At 40.3% G+C, this 8334-nt stretch overlaps 1 protein-coding gene across 4 annotated transcripts in view; it reads right to left on the minus strand.

Annotated features, from left to right (window-relative positions):
- Positions 1-8334, minus strand: part of LOC115245135 — a 39859-nt gene that overhangs the window by 11225 nt on the left and 20300 nt on the right. Inside the window, exon 1 of one of the 4 annotated variants that reach the window (XM_029823267.1) lies at positions 1028-1330. The exons of 2 other annotated variants lie outside the window; for them this stretch is intronic. The gene's annotated coding sequence lies outside the window, so the exon portion shown is untranslated. Of the gene's footprint in view, positions 1-955; positions 1331-8334 lie in introns of those variants that run through there. One more of the 4 variants, XM_029823265.1, reaches the window with a different exon arrangement.

The raw sequence follows: 8334 nt of genomic DNA on the forward strand, positions 1-8334 counted from the left end.
ATGGAAAAAAAATATATGAAAGATATAATATAATATATATATAAATAAATAAATTTCCATTAAAATATCAGTCCATTACTCAGTTCCCATACGTTATCGATCCACTAAGAAATTGTAGACAATAATAAAGTGGAGCATAACCAACGAGCACATTTACCGCGATATGATAGAAGGAGAATGTTTATTGCCGTCAAATAAGCACCTAGCTAGAGAGCCAGCAACGCTATTTTGTATTTCCGCCAATTATCACGACGATTATAGCGTAATCATTTCGTAACGGTCAAACATTTCTCAATTGATGCCTTCTGTTGCTTTAATCGCGATCACATACGTCATACCAGCGTTCGGATAGTTCTGTTACGAAATGGCGTTAACGGTGATGAAGAAGTCACGAGCAACCTAGATCCTGTAGAGGATCTTTCTTTCACTGAGAGAGAAATGTTGATCCGCTTCGATATTACGAGTTGTCCTTTGAAAACTCGTTCCACTCCGATAAACATATATCGCGTCTTTCCTCTGAAAACCCGTTTCGCTCCGATAAATGTCGATGTAAAACGTACTGCAAAACATTGAATGGGGATTCACGTACACTCTCTTCGCGAAAATTCTCTTCTCGAAAGAGATGCTTATTTGGAAAAATAATGTTATCGAGTTCCTCACGTTCGCCGACACTATCTCATAAAATATATAGTAGAAAGAAAATAGGCAACGATCCAGCGAAATCAAATAAAATCTAAAAGTTAAGTTTGAAAAATTTAAAGCATATATGAAAGCGTAGGAAAAAGATTTCGCTTTCCTTATTTAGAATTATTTAAAAAAATAACGCAATGATGTCACGTCTAAGCTTTTTCTTAGTTTCACTATCGTCGCATCATATATGATGCACGGATCATCGGGGAATAATAGTAATATACAAGTCACGAGTACGATTGTGTAAATATAAAATTTTTCTTACACTCCGACTGTCCGGAAAATACTACGCTGGTCGCTAAACACGGCTACGCAAACTTCATTTTGTGATCATTACCCATTCACGGGAGATCTTTCCTGCGTCAACTTGCTCGTATTGGCAAACAGCACTCGTCGCAAATACGGTCGCGTCGATAAAACCCGGACACTTTTGCGCCCTCGGCACTCTCGCATAAAACGATCCTTTACGTTTCCTCGCGATTCCTCGACACGCAAGCTCGCCGCACGCGAACCGGATAAGAGAGCTCTCCGCCAGGCGCCAGGATCTCTGGACGCGAAAATTATCATCGCCTTGGGACCTTCTCGGGAGCAGTTCTACGCCGAGTCGAGCGGATGCACGCGACTGAGACGATTTACACGGCCACGGCTAAGAGTCTCGGCGGTGGGGAAATCGAGAGTAATCTAAGAGTCGCTTTCCTCGAGGCGCGAGCGTGGGAAGAAAAATCAACGATCCTGACGATCGATAGATTAGTCGTAAATCGTTCTTTCGACGTTTGGAATTGTCACTCCCATTCGCACGCGATTCACCAGACAAACAGGTTTGACATCGTCGCGCAGTCTCGACTTTTACAAGCGCGGATTTAACATCGGGATGAATGGCGAGGAGAATTTTCCTCCCGCCAGACAATAAACGCCAACATCCTCACTGGATTCAAAATAGCTTCCTCTAAAATCGCTCGATCGATAGAGAGAATCTTTTTTTCTGTCTAATGGACACTATTAAATCTCGATTCTTGCAAACTTGACGCGAAAAGATTCTCTTCATTCAAAATCTCCATTTTATTGCCGCAACTTGCGGTATGATAAATGTCTCATCTGTGACATGAAACGTGTTATGAAAGACAAAGTAAAGTCTATCTTTCACGCCCCATGGAAGATAGATAAGGCCACTTCTTTATTTTCGTCGACATTTATCTGCGAACCGGTGATCTATCTCGATTGTCGATTAGTCTCAGTGTTTCGAAAGTCGCCGCCTTTCTCAGTAAAATAACTCTCGCTGCCTGCTCTTTACGCATAATTTCAAAAATCTCATACATAATTCGACGCGCACATTTATTGAGGATCTGTCTTTCTCTCTTTCTTTATATCGACGACAACGACCTGAAACATCTCGGAGGGCGTTCTTCGTGAGACGGAAGAAAAAGTATACGCTTTCTCTACACGTGTTGGAAATCGTCTCGGGATCGGTTCGCTGCGCGTAGTGGAAATGTCAGATCGTAGGTAGCACGTGCTAGCACATCGAGACCCGTTTCGTGAAGATTTCAGGAGGAAACTTGTCACGCGCGTACATCTCATTCATGCTTGAATAAAGGCGCTCGCGCAATCGCTCGTAATTTCTGACGCCGTTTACGTCTCGCGTTTGTGTCCGATGAAAGAGAAGACGGAGATGCAGACATATTGCGTTATATACACTCGTCGATCAGCAGACGTGGCTGTTGCACAAACATCTGGTTTAAGCACCGTTGTAAAATTATTCACGAGACTCTATATCGTTTCTTCGAGAAGGAAACCGTACAATCAACTCTTCCATTCCGAAAGAAATTCCCTCACACGCGCACCCAAGATCGGATTAAAAGACACTGCTGCTGCGTCACGCACTGAAAAAAAAAAAAATTGTTAATTTGACTAAATCCGTTCAACTAATTACCATTTTTTTAATTGAAATATTTATATATTTAAGTCAAATAAGACATATTAAATCTAACATGACGTATATTTGACTTAAATATATAAATATTTCAATTAAAAAAATGGTAATTAGTTGAACGGTTTTAGTCAAGTTAACAATTTTTTTTTTTTTTTCAGTGCGCTTAATAAAAACGCAACTTTTACATGACCGATAGATATACGGTTCTCGCGCTGTCCCCATTATATGTATATCGTCGACAAAAAGTTTGAGAATAGCGCGAGATTAACCGGTAAATCGCACGTCCTAACTCGTAGATCCGAAATGCACGACTGCCCGGAATCGTACGTCCGAGTGTCCGAGTATGTATGTAACTGTAAATTATGAGGACGTTCGTACGGGGATATACGTATAAAATACGAAACTCGTTTCGTACATCGCTTAATAGGCATCCCCGTGCGCGATAGATAAATGCAGGAGACGCGCGCTGCTTACACGAAGATGCGCACGTTGCCGGTCGTGATATGCCACGAATCCAATCGGCTGCATCAAGCCTTAGACGTATTCGCGCGTAAAAGGCGAACGATAAATAAGAGGATTTATGCTTCCTCGTGCGGTATGAAAATCCGCGCGATGAAACTGTAATGTCGTTCCGCGATTTTCGCGAGTCACATCTTTGGCTTCTCGTATTTTACTATTTACTTTATAGGATAAAACATATCGCATTGATTTGATCAATATTTTATATTTAATACATTTTGAATGTGTCGATCGGCTTATGATTGGTTTGTGCGAGAAAGAGAGAAGAAAGAACAGTTTTGTGACAAACTCTTTCATTTGCAGGCGGAAAAGATAAATTAGATCTTTGATTGCGATATTTTTTCGATTGCTTAAATTGAATCATTCATCAATTTTATCTGTAAAATAAAATACTGTTTCCAGTACGAGTGGTTGCAATCATTTAATTAATAAGATAAATGAAATTATTGAATAAATAGAAGTATAAATAGAGAAAGAAAGATTTTCACGATATAACATTCTATTTTGAATATTTAATTTCCGATTGCACGATGAATCTATGGGAGAATATATAAATCAAAATACAGGTCACACACACACACACACAAGACGAGGAACCTCACGTTTACGTGCGATACGTAATCGGGTTGTCAAATTTTCCAAACGTCACCGGATACCGAAACGGAGACCGTTCTTGCGACACGCTACACGAGCGTGATCTGCATATATCGTTTGCTTCTCTACAGTCGCCTTTACCGAATGCATACGCCGATGATGGAACGGCGGAGCGAGGCGTATTGTATAGGCGTGCAATAATTCATACGGAGTTAGGTTGCGCACTGACGCGTCACGAGATGACAGACGTCGAAATTATTGCGTGTTGCAGCGAGAACTCGCGAAAGCCATGTTGACGGCGTGCACACGTGTGTCGAGGCTTATTTATATCCGTGACACGTGTTCGATATCGTACGCCGCTCCGCCGTATACGCGCTATCGACGAATGAGTGAAGAAAAGTCGATGAAAAATCAGGTCAACGTTTGCAGAATGCGTCCCGGGAGAAAAGACGACGATGTAATATCACGACTCGAATAACGTTGCGTCGATCGATGTTTCATTCAACGCCGGCAAATACGTGGCGGAGTATCAATTCGCGAATTATTTAATTAATCGCGTACACTAATCATTCATATGTGGATTAATAATGATACGGTAACTAATGATATGGAGTATTACAAACATTATCCGCGGCTATATCGATTTTGCGGTGGAGTCCTATTTTCACGTTAAACACGGCGTGCATTCGCTTCGATTAAACTTTGGATTATATTGTATCGTAACCCCAGATCGCGGGGTTTCCAATAAACGTTCGCGGTACTGGTGGCCGCGCCTCCTAAATTTGTTTGCAGTTGTAGCACAAAAGTAACGCGTGATTTTACACGAAGCGTTGCCATTAAACAGTGCGATATCTTCGACCGATAGCGAGCTCGTGTTGCGATTAATGATTCAATGCATTATTAAACGTATTATTTTCATCCTGTTTATATATTCGTCCTTTTATAATTCGGGAGTTATTTGAACGCATGTAAATTGGAGCAAAGCGAGCGCTTCATCGTAAATATATGCACGACGGCAGTAAATTTCCATAACATAAAAAAATGAATAATTCATGCAAATGTAGCGGCACATATGTTTGTTTTTCCGAAACATTTTAAAGTTTGAACATCATACATTATATTTAATCAACTTCTCGCTCGTGCATTTAACACTGTTTTAAACGTTATCTCAAACATTGTAGCTTCACAATCCATCGCGATCCCGCGATGCGCGCATAACACTTCGCGGTTTTGTGCATCTCAGCTCTTTTCGGATGCAGTTACGTAGCTTGATAATATAGCAGTACGTTAGCTCGGTTACAAGAACGGGCAAAAATCGGCGAAGTAAATGCCGAATTATATTACATCCAGGAGATAAAAATTCACGAGGGATTAAATTCGGAGGGAGAAAACCGCGCGGCCGTGCATTTTTTTTTACACATACGCGTGCGCGAGATATGGGAAAGGATGATGCAGCGATTTTCATTACTCGTAGGTTGCATCGTTTTACCGTAATATAGATCCTGGTGCATATAAGATTTCTTCTTCAAATAATTGCGTATGAGCCACGGATTTATACGGCGGTCAACTAATTCACCGCCGCGAGAGAGAAGGAAAAAGAGAGAGAGAGAGATGAGTGCTTTCCGGAATTGCAAGAGTCGATTGCGTAATTCATAATAGCGTGCGATTCATACGACAATATAATGCAACGGCGTACGAACCGGTAATATAACGAGATTAATTCTCCGCCGCGTTTGGCTCTAGTTCGGTAAATAGATTTTAGGCGTATCCGTTTTAACTCCGAATTATAATATGGTTTGAATGGAAATTCAACGCGGTTTATTATATAGCGATTACGCTCTTATGTGTGTGTTATGATGACGTTTGATGCATGATGCGTCGGGATATTTTACAAAAATTTGGAGGAAGTTGCGTTGAAATCCTTGCAATCTTGGTGAACAGCGAGCGAGAAAATCTCTATATTAAATTCTCTTCTCTCTGTCTACTCTTGAATCTCGGTACTTTTGCGAGTAATATTAATATCGCGGATATTACGCATAACTCGGCAACCGAGAGAGAGAACGCGAACAAAGAGATGTCTTCTCACGCATTTCAGATTTCGATGTATGAATATGTGCTCGTTATGTATCTCAAGCGATTCACTCAATCTTGAAATTTCTCATCACGTAGATAATTCGAGAAATGCCTACACGATGAACGCCGCTTTATACATCTCTGTCTCTAAAAAATAAAAAAAATATATTTATCCACTTTAACGTTGAGAAACGAACGGTAAAAATTCGTGGTAAATAATATTGTAGAAAAACTTTTACTGCGGAAAATATAGGCGTTATGTTTATCACTGAATTTGTAAGATCTGTTGATGGTGAGACTTCCTGTAGAAATGCACACACTTTTCTTGATTAATACTTTTATCTTTCCAATTTTTATCGACGCTAATTAGCGTTCGCAGATTATTATATGTGACTGGATTTACGTAAATACTATTCGCGAGAGCAAGTTGTGTGAAATGCAATTTTATACTACACTATTAAAGTATCATGAAGCGATGTCGTGTGCTTGCTGTTACTTTCGCCAGTCTAATTAGAGGAGTTTGTGGCGAGAGAGTAAGCGACAAACATGACGATAGAGATCCGTAGTCGCCAATTACGAGTGACGGCCAATTTCGTAGCAAAACAGCTTGAACACCCGCGTCTTGATTGCCGATTGTCGTGCAGTCGTAACGATCGACCCGAACACGATTCGATTTTCTTCGACAATAGCGATCGGCAGCGACGACGACTCGATTCGCGCGTCACAAAGCGACGAGAGGAACTCGTTAGACAACGTTTGTCAGGTGAGAGAGTTCAATTTGGTTTTGGATGAGAGAGAACTTGATGGACCGTCTATATAAGCGGAGCAGGAGAAGTTTTCTTGCGAAAACTTGGCCGACAGACGAAAGAGAAATCGCAAATCCGCCGAGCCTTATGAAGCATTCATGCACTCGTAACTCACTTGTATTTTGCTCCTACCGAGAAATCTGAGAAATCTGTTCTTTATAACATTATATTAGCTACTCTTGTAGTTTTTGACAATCATTCGTAGTTTAGTGTTTTAAATACACATTAAATATAATTGTATAATAAAAATCGCACACATCCAGATATAATATATAGCTGAGATAGTGAACTTTCTTGGAAAAGCCAAGCTGATTCGAAGGTCGAGTAGCACGTGAGTACTGAGAAAATGTAGATAGATAAGTGATTCCCAGAGATGGAAGATTAGATCGTTGGCATAGGGCATCACGTAACTCGAGATATCGCGAGAGTTGCAGTTTGCATGCAAAGGAGATGCAATATGGTAGGTAGGTAGGCAGTCGTCGTATCTCGGGGAATGCTATCAATTCAGGGCTGATGATCCGCTTCCGCCCACGCGGCCTCTTAGTCATTCGACGCAGCTGCCGAATAATAAACAACAGAGAGATGCCATCCCGCAAAAATTCGCTTCCGCCACGCTTGTCGCATGCATACACGTCGACATGTTGCATATTAAGAGGCTAGCATATTTCATTCGTGTCGTGTAATATTCCCTGATCGCAAAATATTTGCGATCGTGGAGCAAAATGGTTTTCGAAAACGAGAAGTTTCCGCCTGCCAGAAAATTGAAAATTTTATGCGATTTTTTTCGTATTTTTGATGTTGAAATTTTATTTAATAATAATTTAATAATTAATAATTAATAATTTAATAATTTATGTGCACGGAAAAAATGCTGTTGCTTCAATTAAACGTCGACGTTTAATTGAAGCAACAGCATTTTTTTTTTCCGTGTGCACAATATAAATGTGCTCGTACGTAAGTAAAAGAGAAAACAAAAGATTTTAAATTATAATAGAATTGATGTACGTCGCTACTTTCTGTCGTCGTTCGCGATAAATTCGTCATCCTTAACGAACGCGCGGAGGGTCGTTAAATTCCACCCACGTGTCCTCAGCTCACTCGCATCGTTAGTCATCCTTACTGGCGTACGTCAGTTAGAAGCCATTAGCGGACATTAATCGCCAAGAACAATTTCTAAGAGCGTTCGGGGAGATACGTAACCATCTATATAACATGTTGCAATATCGAGATCGCTCGTAGATAGTATATACTTGTTTGAATTCTGAGTACATTGGGAAATTGCGCGACAACACACGTTTTATTTACAATGATGATGAATCCGCGATTAAACCAGGTTCGCCTGATACGAATATCGATGCGACATCGTGATTCGAAAATAAGTACACACTCGCGTTGTTGACGCAAGTGAGCGATTTCCTCTTGCGACATATACGTGTATTTCGTTATCCACGAGCGCGTTCGTTTTTATTTGCACGTTATAATGCAACTTCCTGGAAGAAAATTTACTCGTTTCAGAATAAACGATAAGTATGCATAATTATCGCGCGAAACGAGACAAACTGCACTGAATAATTAATTATTGACCGACGTCTGCGAGTTATATAATCGAGAACGTAACTAATGTTTGCTATTGTGACTTTGCGTGATAAATTCGCTTGCATTTGAAAACATTTCAAGGTAATATTAGCTTCATTATTTCGCAAAAAAAAAAAAAAACAGCGAAAA

Source organism: Formica exsecta, unplaced genomic scaffold (assembly GCF_003651465.1).
Source record: "Formica exsecta isolate Colony F162 unplaced genomic scaffold, ASM365146v1 scaffold915, whole genome shotgun sequence".
In the NCBI taxonomy this organism is placed as follows: domain Eukaryota; kingdom Metazoa; phylum Arthropoda; class Insecta; order Hymenoptera; family Formicidae; genus Formica; species Formica exsecta.